Here is a 15,861-nt window from a genome sequence, read left to right as displayed (position 1 = left end):
GTGTGACACGAGCTTATGAAAGACGGATGTTTGTGGGACAGATCATAGCACTTATTCATTACTGACAACCACATTCGGGGATGGGAATTTGGACCTGATCTACTCACTCAGTACAATTTAGGGGGAAATATCACAGCCAGTGTCGAGAATGCCATGTAGGCGATAATCATATGATAATTCCGAATAGAAGAAAAAATAATGAAACCACAATAATCAGGCTTTACATCATTTTTCATCTCGGAGCTTTTGTGTTTCCATAAAGGTAGAACAGGCACTGAGCGAGGGTTGTGCCATCACCACCTTCCCCGAAGCCAGCCAGAAGGAGCAGAGCTCAGATAAGAAGGCGACCATCATCTGGTTTTCTTTTATTTATTTATTTATTATTATACTTTAAGTTCTAGGGTACATGTGCACAATGTGCAGGTTTGTTGCATATGTATCCATGTGCCATGTTGGTGTGCTGCCCCCATTAACTCGTCATTTACATTAGGTATATCTCCTAATGCTATCCCTCCCCCCTCCCCCCACCCCACCATAGGCCCGGGTGTGTGATGTTCCCTACCCTGTGTCCAAGTGTTCTTATTGTTCAATTCCCACCTCTGAGTGAGAACACATCATCTGGTTTTCTAATGCTGACATGAAGAAGATCAAACCTGACCAGAGAGTGGTGTGTACAATGGATCTTTTTTGAAAAAAAATCTGTCTTTTTTTTAAAGAAATCAAAACCAACTCAGTTATTAGGAACGACTTTGCACATCTGTACCCCATTTCCTCTGGGTGTTCAGGATGGGTGTGGGGGCGAATGGGCAGAGCACAGGCTGTGGAGTCGGGCGAGGCTGTCTCTGAGCCAGGCTGTTCTGCTTCCTCGGTATGCTCAGGCAAGCGAGACCCTGTTGTCAAGACCCTCTGATCTGCGCGGTGACACAAGAGTGCACCAGCACCCCTCCTGTCTCTGAGTTCAGTCATTCTTTTCAGCTTCCCTAAGCCTCTGCAAAATGTGACTGATAATTAGGACTTAACTCACAAGATGGTTATGAAAGTTAAGTAACATAGTCCATTAAATAATGTCTCTTCTGCAGAACTCTCTAGAAACACAATGGTAAGCACTTAGTACATGTGCGTTGATTATTGCAACAAAGTTAGGCAGAGTCAGGAGCTAATCCCTGGTACAAGCTGGAAGCGAGATCCAGGGAGACGGTTTTTACAGCCAGGAGGAAGCACTGTACCTGGCAGCCACCTCGCAGGTGGAGCAGAAAGCACGGGCTTGGGGTTCACAGGCTCGGCCGACTTGCAGCTCTGCCAGACCAGCTGTGCCAACAGCAGCCAATTAATTGATTTCATCAGGCCTCAATTTCTGCATCAAAAAATTCAGGAAATGTTCCCAGTTCTGGTTCTCAACTGGGGGCAATTATTCTCCCTGCCCTGAGGACATTCCCAATGCCTGGAGACATATTTGGTTGTCACAACTGGGGGTGGTGGGGGTGCTACTGGCATCTAGATAGTGGGGCCCGGGGATGCTGCTAAACATCCCAATGCCCAGGACAGCCCCCCAACCCGACAGAATTATCCTGCCCAAATTGTCAATAGTTCTGAGGCTGGGAAAGCCCTCTGTAGGTTATTATAAAGACCAAAGTTATGCCATGCATATATTGCTTGGCACACATCAAGTACTCAGCGGCTGACAGCTGCTGTTACCATGACGATCATCACTGGTAAAAGCCGATGATGTGTTTGTGGAAGAAAGCCACAGATTACAGTAGCTGGGGGCCCACTTGATGCTGAGGAGCTGTGAAGATGCTGTGACCCCCAGTTCAAACTACACGTCTCTGTGTCCAGGGATCATACATGGAAAACACGGATGCTGAGCAGTCTGGAGCTCTTCCAGGCAAGGTCTCCAGGGTGACAATATTTTTGTCCAGATAATTCAGGGTATAACTCGATTCTAACTTCAGAAAATTTGGGTAATTTCCACAACAGATTGTAAATAAGGTGAGATAAGGGAGGTCAGGGCAGGGTTTGTAGTGCATTGAGAATAGTCTCTTAGTACCCACACATTACCAAATTGTATTCTAAACACTTCCTTCTTTAGAATGATCAGTTTCCCTGTTGTCAGCCAAGCTTTGGTACAAATGTAGAGGCACAGCGTCCAGGAGTTCTGAAGGACTGCAGAGCGTGTCTCTATTTTTTGTGTTACTTGCTTTAATGAGAGGCGCCTACTTGTGGCTCTGTGATTTTAGCCCAGCGAAGCCTCTTGACCCTTCCTGAGGGTGGAAACTGGAAGCCCCGAGTGTGGACACAGGTGTGGTGTGCCCACCATGCGCTCTCCCACCGACCTGAACTAACTTGCATGCTCCCTTTTATGCAGGGAAATGCGAACAAGGAGAGCTCGGATGACCCCCTTTAGACGGTGGCCTGTGTTACGCCACTGCCCAGTGGAGGAATCTGTGATACTGATCTCATAGCCTGCCCCAGGTTTCCATCACTTTGGAGTAGGAAATAGCTGTTTCTTAGCCAGATGTGGGGGTGTAGGGAGGCAGAGTGTGACAACATAAGAATTGACGTGGTGAGGATGAATCAGTGGGAGAGAACAGGGCGTGGCACAGGCCTTGGAAGGGTCCTCCTGTTCTGGCCTTTTGCGTGGTCAGAGGGAATGGCCACTGCAGGCCAGCGAGTGTGCACCTCCCCAGGTCTCCTGAGAGCACCTCTGTTCCCCTCAGACCTCTCTGGTCTCCAAAGGGAACCCTGACCCCAGCGAGGAGCCTGAGCTTGGACTTGATGATTATTGGGATGATGCAGAATTGAGCATTTGGGGCTTTCTTCTGACATTTGGACAAATTTCCCATGTGAGAAAAATGCCTTTAAAATAATGGCACAGAAATAGTCCCTTCGACTTCAGTGTCACGGTTTTTCTAAATAAGTCACCCCTCCTATTCTCTCCTGCCTTCTCTCAGCCTTTCTTTGACAGGGAGTGATGCTCTTGCCACGATAGATGGCAGACATGCAGTGACACGCCGGGGTCCCAGAGCTCAGGAGAGAGTGGATGCCTGTCCTCCGTGGTCCCACTTCAAAACAAACATGTACATCCCACGGTTTTCTAGTTTTGGACCCTTAACTTTTTAATAATTCCCCCTTCCCTACTTATAGTCAAGGCTCGCTTGACCATAAGGAACGTCCCCTCCCCTCCCGGATGACTGTCCTCGTCCAAAGCAGCTCCTTCCCCTCTTCTTTTCCCCACTTTATTGGAAACCAGAGGGGGTCACAATGATGGGAAACTTCACAGTAACGGGACAATTCAAGAGGCCTCTGTAAACGCCGTCAGACCTCAGTCGGGGGCTTGTGTTTTAGCTTTTCTGGGTGAGCCTGGCTACGTGGCTCTAGCAACAACCGATATAAATGGGTGTTACTTATTCGCACAGTGAGGTCAGCTCATTGTCGCAAAAGCCACCACATTCTTTCCCGAAGTCTCGCCTGGACTCTAAAATGCCATCCTCTGGGTAACCCCTGGGTCTCCTGGGAACTGGGCTGCACAGCAGGAGGTGAGTGGAGGGCAAGCCACGGAAACTTTATCTGTATTTACAGCCACTCCCCATGGATCCCTTATACCTCAGCTCCACCGCCTTCAGAACAGTGGCAGCATTTGATCCTCATAGGAGTGCAAACACTACTGTGAAGTGCACACGCGAGGGATCTACGTTGTGTGCTCCTTGTGAGAATCTAATGCCTGATGATCTGTTACTGTCTCCCTCCACCCCCAGATGAGACCCTCTAGTTGCAGGGAAAAAAGCTCAGGGCATCCAGGCACAGTGGCTCACACCTGTAATCCCAGCAGTTTGGTCGGCCAAGGTGGGTGGATCACCTGAGGTCAGGAGTTCGAGATCAGCCTGGCCAACATGGTGAAACTCTGTCTCTACTAAATATACAAAAATTAGCTGGATGTAGTGGCATGCACCTGTAATCCCAGCTACTCGGGAGGCTGGGGTTGGACGATCACTTGAACCCGGGAGGCAGAGGTTGCAGTCATCCCATATCGCACCACTGCACTCAGGCCTGGATGCAGAGCAAGACTCCATCTCAAAAACAAACAAACAAAAATTCCTACCTTGGTTATGAATTTGCTAATATTTATTTGTAGTTTTTCTCTTTCTTATGAATTGGTTTCTTTTTAAAAATCCTTAACTAGTGACACATATTTTTGTACCTTTAATGCTTTCTGCTTTAAGTCTATTAAATCTAATAGGTACAGCAGCTTTCTTTCAGTTAGTTAATATATGCCTGGTATATCTGTTTCTATTTTTTCTTTTGCTATTTCTAAATCTTTGCCTTTAAATGTGATCTTATAAGAAACAGACATTAAGAAAAACATATAATCTGAAAATAGCTTTCCTTTTAACCTGAGGTTTTATTGCATAAACTGAAAATGTATCCGTATCCTTACTGTCCTCCACAACCAAATCAAGAGTCTTGTAGTTCGAATTCTCCTCCCCGATCTTTCATGCCATTGCGTTGGCTTCTGCCAGGATTTTTACTCAAAGTTGTTTTCACCCTCAGTATTTGTTATGATTATTACCATGGAGTTTATGTAGCCAGTTTAAACTTTTTAAATTTATGCAGAATTTGGGGCTCTTCTTTCTTGTATTTTGGGCTTTCTTCTTGGCACAATTTCCTTCTACTTGATGAGCAAGGAGAGATGGGGGCAATCAACACTTTTGGCTCACCTGAAAATGTCCTTTGTTTTGCCTTGTTCACGAGTGGTCGTTCGTCCTGATGCACCTTCTGAACCCTCATCCCATAGCTATTACATGGCCTCCCTGTGGCAGGCATTGTTTTAGGGCTAGGGATTCAGCAGTGAGCAAATTTGTGAAAAGTTCTTATTTCATGACATTTTATTGGAGGGAAGCATAAAATAATCAGGTAAAAATAAATATCAATATAAAATACCAGTCTCTATGAAAAGCTGCAGAGAAAAACAAGAGGGCAGAAAGCAGAGAGGGAGAGTGCTGGGCTGCTGTCCTAGGGGCCCATCTGTAGGCTGTTGAGGAGGGCCTCACTGAGGGAGGATATTTCAGGGAGCCGTGAGTGATGTGAGAGAGGGAGCTGTGTGTGTATCAGGGAGAACATTCTAGAGCGAGAAAGAGCCGTGAAAAGTGTGTGGTGTGTGTGAGGAAGAGCAAGGAGGCCGGTGTGGCAGGGGTAGAGGAGATGAGGTCAAAGTGCCAGGACCAGGCCGTGTAGACCGTTCTGGAGAAGCCATTGGAGAATCTTGAGCAATGGAATGACAGTGATTTTTCTCAGCGTGTTGGGACTTTATTCCACTCCCACACGGTGTCTGCTGGAGGATCTGATGGTGGTCTAATTTCTTCCTTCGAACGTGATTTTTTTTTACTTGCTGCTTTTAAGAACTGTTCTGTCTCCAGTTACATTATGATATGTCTAGTTATGGATTTAATTTTGTTCATTGTATTGTGGATTTGTTTTGCATTTTTTTTTTTTTTTTTTTGAGACAGAGTCTTGCTCTATCGCCCAGGCTGGAGTGCAGTGGCATGATCTCGGCTCACTGCAACTTCCTCCCCCCTGGTTCAAGTGATTCTCCTGCCTCAGCCTCCCAGGTAGCTGGGATTACAGGTGTGTGCCACCATGCCTGGCTAGTTTTTGTATTTTCAGTAGAGACAGAGTTTCCCATATTAGCCAGGCTCAGGTGATCCGCCTACCTCGGCCTCCCAATGTGCTGGGATTACAGATGTGAGCCACTGCGGCCAGCCTGTTGTGCGTCTTAAATATAATCACTGTGTCTTTCATAAGCTTGGGTTGCCAGATTTAGCAAATAAAAATGCAGGATGCCCAGTTGAATTTGAATTTCAGGTAAACAATAAATGATTTTTTTTTTGTTATGAGTATGTACTATGCAGTATGTGGGACATACTTACACTAAAAAGTCATTTGTAGTTTATGTGAAAATTCGGATTTAACTGGGTGTCCTATATTTTATCTGGGAGCACTATCAAGTTCAGGGAAATTCAGAACTATTATCTTTACCAATCTTACCTTCCCTCCATTCTTTCTCTTCCTGTACCTCCAATTACAGCTGCATTACACCACCTCATTCTAGCCACCTTCCCTCTTCACATATTATATTTTCTTGTTATCATCTGGGTAAATTATTTATCTAGTTTCTCAGTTTTCTCTTCAGCTGAATATTATGTGCTATTTAATACATCATTTAGCTTTAATTTTGAGGATTATATTGATTTCATTTGTTCTTTTTCAAATCCACCAAGAATTTTTTCTCTCTTTCATTTTTAATTTCCTACCTTAATTTTAAAAATATTCTACAAACATCTGCCTTGTCATCAGCTTCTGGTAGCACCATGCTTGCCGTCTCGGGGCTCCGCGTGGCACTGGCTGCTGCTAGCTTGTCTCTGCTTCCAGTACTTCTGGCACTTCCTCATGGTGTTGTGCTCTCTCACCTATTTTATATTTGTGCTGGCAGCTTGTGTTGGTGGCGATCCTATGGGGCCCAGTCTGGGAGATACTATCTAGAAAGCTTTGTGTTTGCTTCTGCCAGGTGTCCCAGGGCACGACCAGCCTGGGATCACTTCACATTAGCTTCTTTGTTTAAGGTGTCCCAGGTACAGGTAGCAGGACTGAAATTGCTGAGGGTAAATGAGCGTCACCCTGTAGTGACACATTCTTTGGAAAGAGCTCAGAGAGAGACAGCCACACTCCTTGGTGCTCTCCACCTGACGGCAGGGAGATATTTTCTAGTTCCCTCTTTCCTTGGGGCTCTAACCCTCAGAGAGTGTCCTCTTTAACCATGGATGCAGTTCCAATTCCCAGACAAAGCCCTTCATCCTATCCCAGCAGAGCGACTAAGGGCCAAACCTCCTGGAGACTGCAGAGGTCACCAGGGCAGCCGCAGGTCAGGTTCGAGTCTGCGTTCCAGCACCCTCTGGGATTTGTGGCCCCTTCCATGAACTTGCATGTTCATTTCCCAGGGATTTTGTGATTTGCTTGAGCATTCCTCGGTATTTGTAGTGGATGTGTGGGTGGGATGTCTGATCTGCCCCATTGCCAGGGTAGAATCAAGGCCGCTGTGGGGCATCTTCTCCTCCGTGACACAACAGACCTCCAGATGGGCCCTTGAAGCTGCTGAGACTCACGTTGTCCTATGAGTTCCTGGCTCCCAACCCTTTTTCTTTTTGTCCTAACATTTCAGCCAGTGCAGCTGTGTGTCTTGTTAGAATTTTTGCCTTCACGAGCTGTCATTTAGGCTCTGACTGGGCACGTAGCAGCAAAGTGGGCACTAGAGCATTTGTTTTCTTGAGTGACCTCCAGCAAACATTAGACAAAGAAAAATTACACTTGCTAATTTGCGAAGGCCATGCTGAGCAATTAATATTAACGCCAGTCTTTTGAAAAAGAAAAGTATTTATAGGTCTGTATTTTATTTTTGTTTAAAAGGCCTAAAACTTTGACTCTCAGCTGGTCCATGTAGAAGGTCTCTGATCAGTTAATTTTCCAGCAGGAATTCTAAGTTCTGTTACTGTTCTTGGATATATTTATCATACATTCAACAGTTCTGCCTACGGCTGATATTTCAAGAACAGAGTGAAACAGAAGTCCCATTGTTTTCCACTCCTTCCATTTTACAGGTGCAATTGTGTGTCACAGGCCTGGTTCTTATACATTCATGCAAATCAGCCAAGAGTCGTGCATTGATATGTACCAGGCAGGGAGTGAATTCAGTTGCTCTCAGCTGTTGACCCAAAGAAGAGCCCCCAGTTTCTGCAGGGTGTGCCATTAATATACAACAGGAAAATAATCTTTTACCATTGTGTGCTAAAAATTTTTTTAAGGGGTAGAATTTTTCCTCAGTTGTCAGATTCTTCACTGTATTGATTTTTCTTAAATATAGTTTGTAGGCTGGGCATGGTGCTCACACTAGTTATCCTGGTGCTTTGGGAGGCCACAGCGGCAGGATATCTTGAGGCCAGGAGTTAGAGACCACCTGGGAAACATAACAAGACCCTATTCCTACAAACAATAAAAAATTAGCTGGGCATCGCGGCATGGTCTTATAGTCCTAGCTACTCGGGAGGCTGAGGCAGAAGGGTCACTTGAGCTCTGAGTCTGAGGCTGCAGTGAGCCATGATCACACCACTGCACTCTGGCCTGGGTGACAGAGTGAGGCCTTGTCTCTAAATACACACACACACACACACACACACACACACCACACTAAAAAAGAAGCAAATGGATGTTAAAAGAACAAATGGAGGCCGTGTGTGGTGGCTCACGCTTGTAATCCCAGCACTTTGGGAGGCTGAGGAGGGCAAATCACTTGAGGTCAGGAGTTCGAGACCAGCTTGGCCAACATGGTGAAACCCTGTCTCTACTAAAAATACAAATATTAGCCAGGTGTGATGGTGTGTGCCTGTAATCCCAGCTACCCAGAGGCTGAGGCAGGAAAATCGCTTGACCTGGGAGGTGGAGGCTCCAGTGAGCTGAGATCACACCACTGCACTCCAGCCTGGGTGACACAGGGAGACTCCATCTCAATGAACAAAAGAACAAATGGAAACTCATCAGCCGTCAGGGATGAGTGATTCCCTTCCGTCAGGGATGAGTGATTCCCTTCCTTTCCCAAGAACCTGAGAAGGGCGCCATTACCTTCATGGCCAATAACCACTGTTCTAACACCATGCTTGACTTAAAATCATCGTATTTCAGACTTAAGAAGTGTGGACCCAGCTGATTAATCAGCCTTTCCCAGGAGCCATCTGCGGGGCAGGATCAGAGGAACCCTGAAAATTTTCTGCCCACTGGGAAGATTTCATTTCACTGCTATCTTTCAGGGATGTCCTAGAGAGGGGCCGTAGTGCCGCAGCTGTCCACTTTCGGGTGGTGCCTGCATATCCTGCAGAACCATCTGTGAACCAGGTCCTAGTCTTCTCTTCCTCTATCAACTGATCACAGGGAACTCCCCATGAGGCCAACAGTGCAGGCTGGGGAGAGAAGGCAGGTGGCAGGAGTGGAGACCATGAGCATTTGAGCCACTTCCTCGTGTAACTTACTTTTGCCTTCAGGGAACTGCTTGAGCCCGATCACGTACATACCACTTCCGTTTGATGCCGGAACACTGCTGTGCAGGACCCACTTTATGGCAATGGGTCAGAAAGCACCCAGTTCATGATGGGCAGTTCAGGTCGCATGATGACTTGCTGACCCATAGTCCAATGTTCAGTTTCCACCAAAGCCCAGTACCAGGCCAATAGCTGTCTCTCAAAAGGAGAGTAGTTATCTGCAGAAGATGGTAGGGCCCTGCTCCCAAATCCTAGAGACCGCCGCTGTGATTCACCTATGGGAGCCTGCCAAAGGCTCTAAACAGCACGCCTATCTGCCGCTGACACGTCAAGCACAATTGGATCTCCTGGGTCATATGGCCCAAGTGGCAGAGCAGCTTGCACAGCAGTCTGGACCTGTTGCAGAGCCTTCTCCTGTTCTCCAGCACACTCAAAACTGGCAGCCTTTCAAGTTACTCCATAAATGGCCCAGAGTGAAAAACCCAAATGAGAAGTGTGTTGCCTCCAAAATCCACACCTTCTTAAAATGAGTTGTCCGTTTGTAACCCCCTAAATTCTGTGGGGAGTTGTCCCCACAAACTTTTTATAAAGCATTAATGATGTCACCATTATTCCACCCAAGCTTCACCATAAATTTAATGTTTTTTCTTGCTTTCATTTTAGCAGAGTTCATGTGGCTCTGATAGAGGCTTTTTTCAAACTGATGTCTTATCCTACTTAGTACTTCAAATTAGATCCTGTTCAGACGTGTTATAACAAGTTAGTGTGAATTTATTTTTGTGCAAAAAAGTTGATATCCATGCACTTTTTTTTTTTTTTTTTTGAGACAGAGTCTTGCTCTGTCTCCCAGGCTGGAGTGCAGTGGCGCGATCTCAGCTCACTGCAAGCTCCGCCTCCCGGGTTCATGCCATTCTCCTGCCTCAGTCTCCTGAGTAGCTGGGACTATAGGCGCCTGCCACCACGCCTGGCTAATTTTTTTGTATTTTTAGTAGACAGGGGTTTCATCGTGTTAGCCAGGATGGTCTCGATTTCCTGACCTCGTGATCCGCCTGCCTCAGCCTCCCAAAGTGCTGGGATTACAGGAGTGATCCACCGCACCTGGCCTTCCATGCACTTTTTTTTTATAATATGTATTTTCCATGAATTTTTGAAGTCCCCTTGTATGTCTTCCTACAAAAAAATGAAATATAACTCAGTGCATTTGCCAACCTACCAAGGAAAAACATAGAGGCCTAAAATGTGACCCCCTGCAATGATCTGATCAGGGAATAGTCATATTTAAAAAGGTAAATGTGAAAGTCAGCTGAGTTGAAATTTGAATGAAAGCTTTTCAATATGCTAATTATTTTAATTCCCATGTCCCCTGAAATCCAGTGTAAAGGCAGTTTGTGTGGACACCAGAAAAAAATTGTACAACACAGAGGAATGGAGAAAACGCCATCCTGCTTTGTGTGGGGCCGCTGACGGAGAAGGGGTGCTGGTCTGCCTTCTCTGTGAGCTGAGCCTTGGGTACCATGCCATCCTCTTTGTGCGGGGCTGCTGACGGAGGAGGGGTGCTGGGCTGCCTTCTCTGTGAGCTGAGCCTTGGGTACCGCACCATCCTGCTTTGTGTGAGGCTGCTGACGGAGGAGGGGTGCTGGTTTGCCCTCTCTGTGAGCTGAGCCTTGGGTACCGTGCCTGCATAGTACATATGCCTCAAGCTCACTGCTTCCAAAGAAACCTGATTCCAACAGGCTTCTGGGTCTTGTTGCAGTTTTTAAAGTGGTATTTTTGGCCTCCCTTCTGAGGCTGAAAATGTGCCCGGAGAACAGATGGGTCAGATCTTCCTCATTAGCTGGGATGGATTTACATTTAAAGGCATTTTTAAAGTTGCCCATCATTAGCAATATAACAGAAAAGATCTTGACAAGTATTCAGAATTCAGCCTGACAGGCTCATCTGATAAAGGCAGGAAATGAGGGTGGAAGGGAGGGAGGAAGGAAAATACTTGAAGTGTAGCTGAATGTAATCCATTGTGTAAAGACTAGATAACTCTGTCTTGGGAAACAGTGTCCATGCCATCAGACCTGTGCTGTGTCTCTCAACCAGCAGCAAGCAGAAGGCAGACAAAGGGAGATCTCTGTGCCCAGGGCAGGAAAATAAGATGCTAGAAACAAAAAGTAAAAGTCTCTCAGCTGCCTGAACGGAGCCCCATCTGTGCCAAAGGGACCCCACAGAAACCTGAAACACTGAATTCCTGGCCATGATGGAAAGGGGAGTCAGACACACCTTGTTATGCCTCCCCCGCCACTTTTGAAGTTTAGAAACAACTGACCAATATTAACACAAAAATAGAGATCATCAGACTGACAAAACCCACTCTTAGTGGTAATAAGATGCCAGATTCCAACCTGCCTCTGTTGTAGTGCTCTGAGAGCTGCTCCTGGTGAGACTTCATCTGCATAGCAAGAACCTTGGCTTCTACAGCCCCCCCTTTTCTTGCTCAAGCATTTCAACTGACTTCTTAAATCTTTAGACAAAGCTTAACTCTTTCAACCAATTGCCAGTCAGGGAAACCTTTGAATCCACCTATGACCTGTAAGCATCCACTGCTTCAAGATACCCCACCTCTTTAGGCTAAACCAACATACACCTTCCATGTATTGATTTATGTTATGTCATGTTATGTCCTTGCTCGTAACTCCTGCCTCTCTAAATGTATAAAACCAAACTGCAACCTGACCACCTTGGGCACACTTTCTCAGGACCTCTTGAGACTGTATCCAGGCCACAGTCATTCATGCTGGCTAAGAATAAACCTTTTAAAATATTTTACAGAGTTTGGCTTTTTCATCAACATGGCAGAAACACCTTTCCCCTTTCTCTAGACACCCAATGTATCAATGTGGCTGTTGGAAGATAAACACTTTAATGAAAATAATGAGGCAGTCATAAGTTCCTCAAACCTGCTGTGTTTTAATGTCTCTTGACAGATGCCCTGGATCTGTTCCTAAAGGATTACAGCATGAAGAAAAATAATGTGGGTAGCCGGGCTTCGTCTTAGCAACATGAGCACCACATTTTGGCTTTCAGTTTGTCTTTTAATGAAGAAATGTGTTGGAATGTTTGAGTCTCTGGTTTTTATGCCGATTTCTACCATCCTGCCCTGCGGATGAGGTGGAGCTGGGATCGACAAAAAATTCCTGTTCTCCAGCCAGGCACAGTGGCTCACGCCTGTAATCCCAGCACTTTGGGAGGCTGAGGCGGGTGGATCACCTGAGGTCAGGAGTTTGAGACCAGCCTGGCCAACATGGTGAAACCGGTCCCTACTAAAAACAGAACAAAAAGTTAGCTGGGTGTGGTGGCCGGCACATGTAATCTCAGCTGCTTGGGAGCTGAACCCAGGAGGTGGAGGTTGCAGTGAGCCGAGACCACGCCATTGCACTGGTCAATAAGAATGAAACTCTGTCTCAAAAAAAAAAAAAAAATTCCTATTCTCCACGGGGCCCAAGTCTCTTTTTACCTCCACCTCCTGGATATGCAGCAATTAAGTGATACACAGAGGTGCAGTGAGGCGAAGGTTCCAAGTAGCCACAGGTTGGAAGAAACAAGTACTGTTGGCATCAACTCTGTCAGCTTGAAGCAGGCCTTCTAGAACCCATAACGCCAGGACAAGCTTTCTAGATGGCAGAACAGGATAGCCTATTTGGTGTGAATGAAAGACACTCAGGTGATACCTTCTACCTCTTCAAGGTAGGTGCTTAGCTGAAATAGTGCAATGAAGAAAGAGCACTGAGCTGGAAGCCATAAGGCCTGGCTGCAACACTGATAACCATGCGCGCTTTAACAAATCATTTCTCTCTGAAACTCAGACATAAGGCCTGGCTCCAACACTAATAACCACGCATGCTTGAACAAATCATTTCTCTCTGAAGCTCAGCTTCCCCATCTGTGAAGCAGGGATGTTGCTACTTTTCCAGGTGTGATGGATTAGATTATTGATCCCAATTCTTCCAACCCCTTAGGAAGTGTTGTACATCCACCCTTGCCATGTGACCTGCAGAGTCCTCCCCACAGCCTCAGATTCTGTATCCCCACCAGTGATATTAGCCACGGACGTGGGACTTGCCTTGCTAGTGGAATGAGGGCAGAAGTATCCATGCGCCAGCTATGGGTCCCTGCACGCTTTTGCTAACTCTCTTGTGTGCGGGTGGTCCTTCAAGAAAATAAGATGACCCAAGCAGCTGTGCTCCTTCAGCCCCGGAATAACATACGTGTGACAGACCAGGATTCAGCTCACAGCCTGGAGCCAAGACACCACCCGACCCGGATGAACCTGCATGGATCAGCTGAGCCACTAGTGACCTAGAGATCCTGACAGTGAAAAACGTGCGTGGTCCTATACACCACTGAGTTTGGGGATGACTTGTTACTTAGCATTATCATGACAATTGCTGACTAATATACCAGGCTCCTGGAAGATTTGTTGTGAGGTACTCATAAAACGATGAATGTGAAATTGCTTCGTAAACTGCTTTAGAAAAAAAAAGGTACTTAGCTAGAATGAAAGCTCTACAAAGGCAGAAACTGTTTTGCTACTGTAACTAGATGAGTTCCTGGAATAAAATAGTAGCTCAATAAATGTAATATTAATTGAATTGGATGGATGGATGGATATATATATATCCATGTATATATATATATATATATATATATATATATATATATATATATATATATTAAACCTTGGAACTTCTATCATAGGCATTTTTCCTCGGGTTTAAACTATTAATTTCTCTTAAGTACAGATAGCCCCTGAGAAAGCTAAAACGCTGTATTGTTCATCACAACACTTTTGTTTCGTGATAGTTAATGCCGGATACCTGGAGTCATTATAGAAACCGTAGAGAACAGGAGGTGAGGGGTGGGAGGGCTAAGAAATGGATTTTCCAGTTTTGCCCATGGCTACTTTGTGCATCACCTCTGACAACAGCTTTGGGAGTTTTCCTGAAACTAGCATTCTGCCCCCCATGCACTTATTTCTTCCTTCCCCAGGGTGCCGTGTTTGCATTTCTGCAGCACAACATGGAGGGTAAAGGCATTCCAGAGTGAGTCTCCACTTCCACTGGTCTCTGTCTTTGGAGAGAATTTAAAAGAGCAGGAGAGGGGCTGCCTGTGTCCTGGGAAATTTTCAGGAAAGAAGAGATTGGCCCAGTGCAGTAGGCGCAGAGTAGGCACCCGGTCTCCAGGGCCAGCAATGACTCCCGGGCCTGGCAGGAGCCAGGATGTGGCTCCTCATGGAGGGCTATGCCAGCCGTGTGTCCGAACCAGAGCACAGAACCATTGCCCCACCAGGGCTTTTCAGTGGAACCGAGTGTCCTCACACCAGCTTTGTCTCCGGATCCGCACTAGGAGATTCTGCGGCACAGTGGAGCCAATTAAGCCATTATAGCTTTCCAGAGGGAAAAGAAAATTCAGGACATGTAGAAACTAAGTCTTTGTCCACAGTCAAGTTTCCATTCAAATTATGAAAAGGAAGCGATTGAATGAGAATGTGATGACGTTTCCCTTCCCCCATGGATCTTCCTCTCTCTGGCTCCCTCTGCTCCTGACACAAGCACTGCACCAAGGCGATGGTCCCGGGCGCCCAGGCTGACTCCTGTACTCGGGGGCTGAGCTCACGGCCGGTTCTGAAGAACTCTGGTTCTGCGCATGCCCTACGTTAAAACTGCCAAGTCTTCAGATTTGGGATTTCCCAAGCCAAAAGCATTTTCATAGAATTGTATTTCAATATTTACATTATCTTTAAAGAAAGTCCAGCTAAAAATCAAAAATAAATAAAAATGTAAAAAATAAAACAACCCCAGAGAGAAGTGGGGTCTACTTGAATGCAATGCGAGATGAAGTGGACATCTGGACGCCCCTCCTCCAGGGCTCCGCATGCCCTCGGGGCCCAGGGGCTCGGGTGGGGCAGCTCCTCATGGCGTGGGGGAGGGAGGGTGACCCTAGGTTCTTGGTCAGGGCAGGTGCAGGCCTGCGGGACACCAGGTGAAGGAGGCAGAGCAGGCCACCGTGTGTGGAGTGGCTTATTCTAATTCAAACTCCCCTCTTTTCTTCCTCTTCCTTTTGGGGGAACTCATTCCTCTGAGACTTCAGACAGCCATGAGCCAGGCTATGGGTGGGGGTAGTGTAGGGTGGGCAGGGTGGTGCAGGGGAAGCATTCTGCTCTTTTCTGCAATAAGGTAAATGTCGTGGCTGTTTTCTGTTCTGCCTCCTCCCTGCTGTCTGGCTTCATTAGTGCAGGTCAAGAGCATAGTTCAGTGCCCTGGAGGCTCAAGGGTGTTCAGGATGACCTTAGCAGAGGTTTCTGCGCCAGGAAGGGAACCCAGCCTTGCTACTTGCTCCAGGCTCAGTGCCCAGCACCCCCAGGGCACACAGAAACCACTGTGGTGTGAATGGTGCTGGAGCAGCAGACACAGGGACATTGTTGTTGGGAGGTGGGGGCCGCCAGGCTGGGGAAGCCCTTCTAGGGGATGAGGGAGCCCCCGCAGGCTTGCGTGTTTTCTTCCTTAGCACCTGCCCCTCAGAAGCAATACAGGACTTTCCCTAACGTCACCTCTGCTGAGTCCGTGCTGGGGAATGGCTGAGAAACAACTTCATGCCAGAATCCTGTCAATCTAAGTCTCTACAAAATTCTGGGAACCAAGAAATTATAAACTGAAAGCTCTTAATGAGAAGCTCTCTGTGGGCAATGATCTGGGCTCTGCAGGGAGCTCCAGCAGCAGCCGGAGGGAAACAAATA

The sequence above is a fragment of the Symphalangus syndactylus genome, chromosome 2 (assembly GCF_028878055.3).
Source record: "Symphalangus syndactylus isolate Jambi chromosome 2, NHGRI_mSymSyn1-v2.1_pri, whole genome shotgun sequence".
NCBI lineage: Eukaryota > Metazoa > Chordata > Mammalia > Primates > Hylobatidae > Symphalangus > Symphalangus syndactylus.
Note: the sequence above shows the minus strand (reverse complement) of the source record.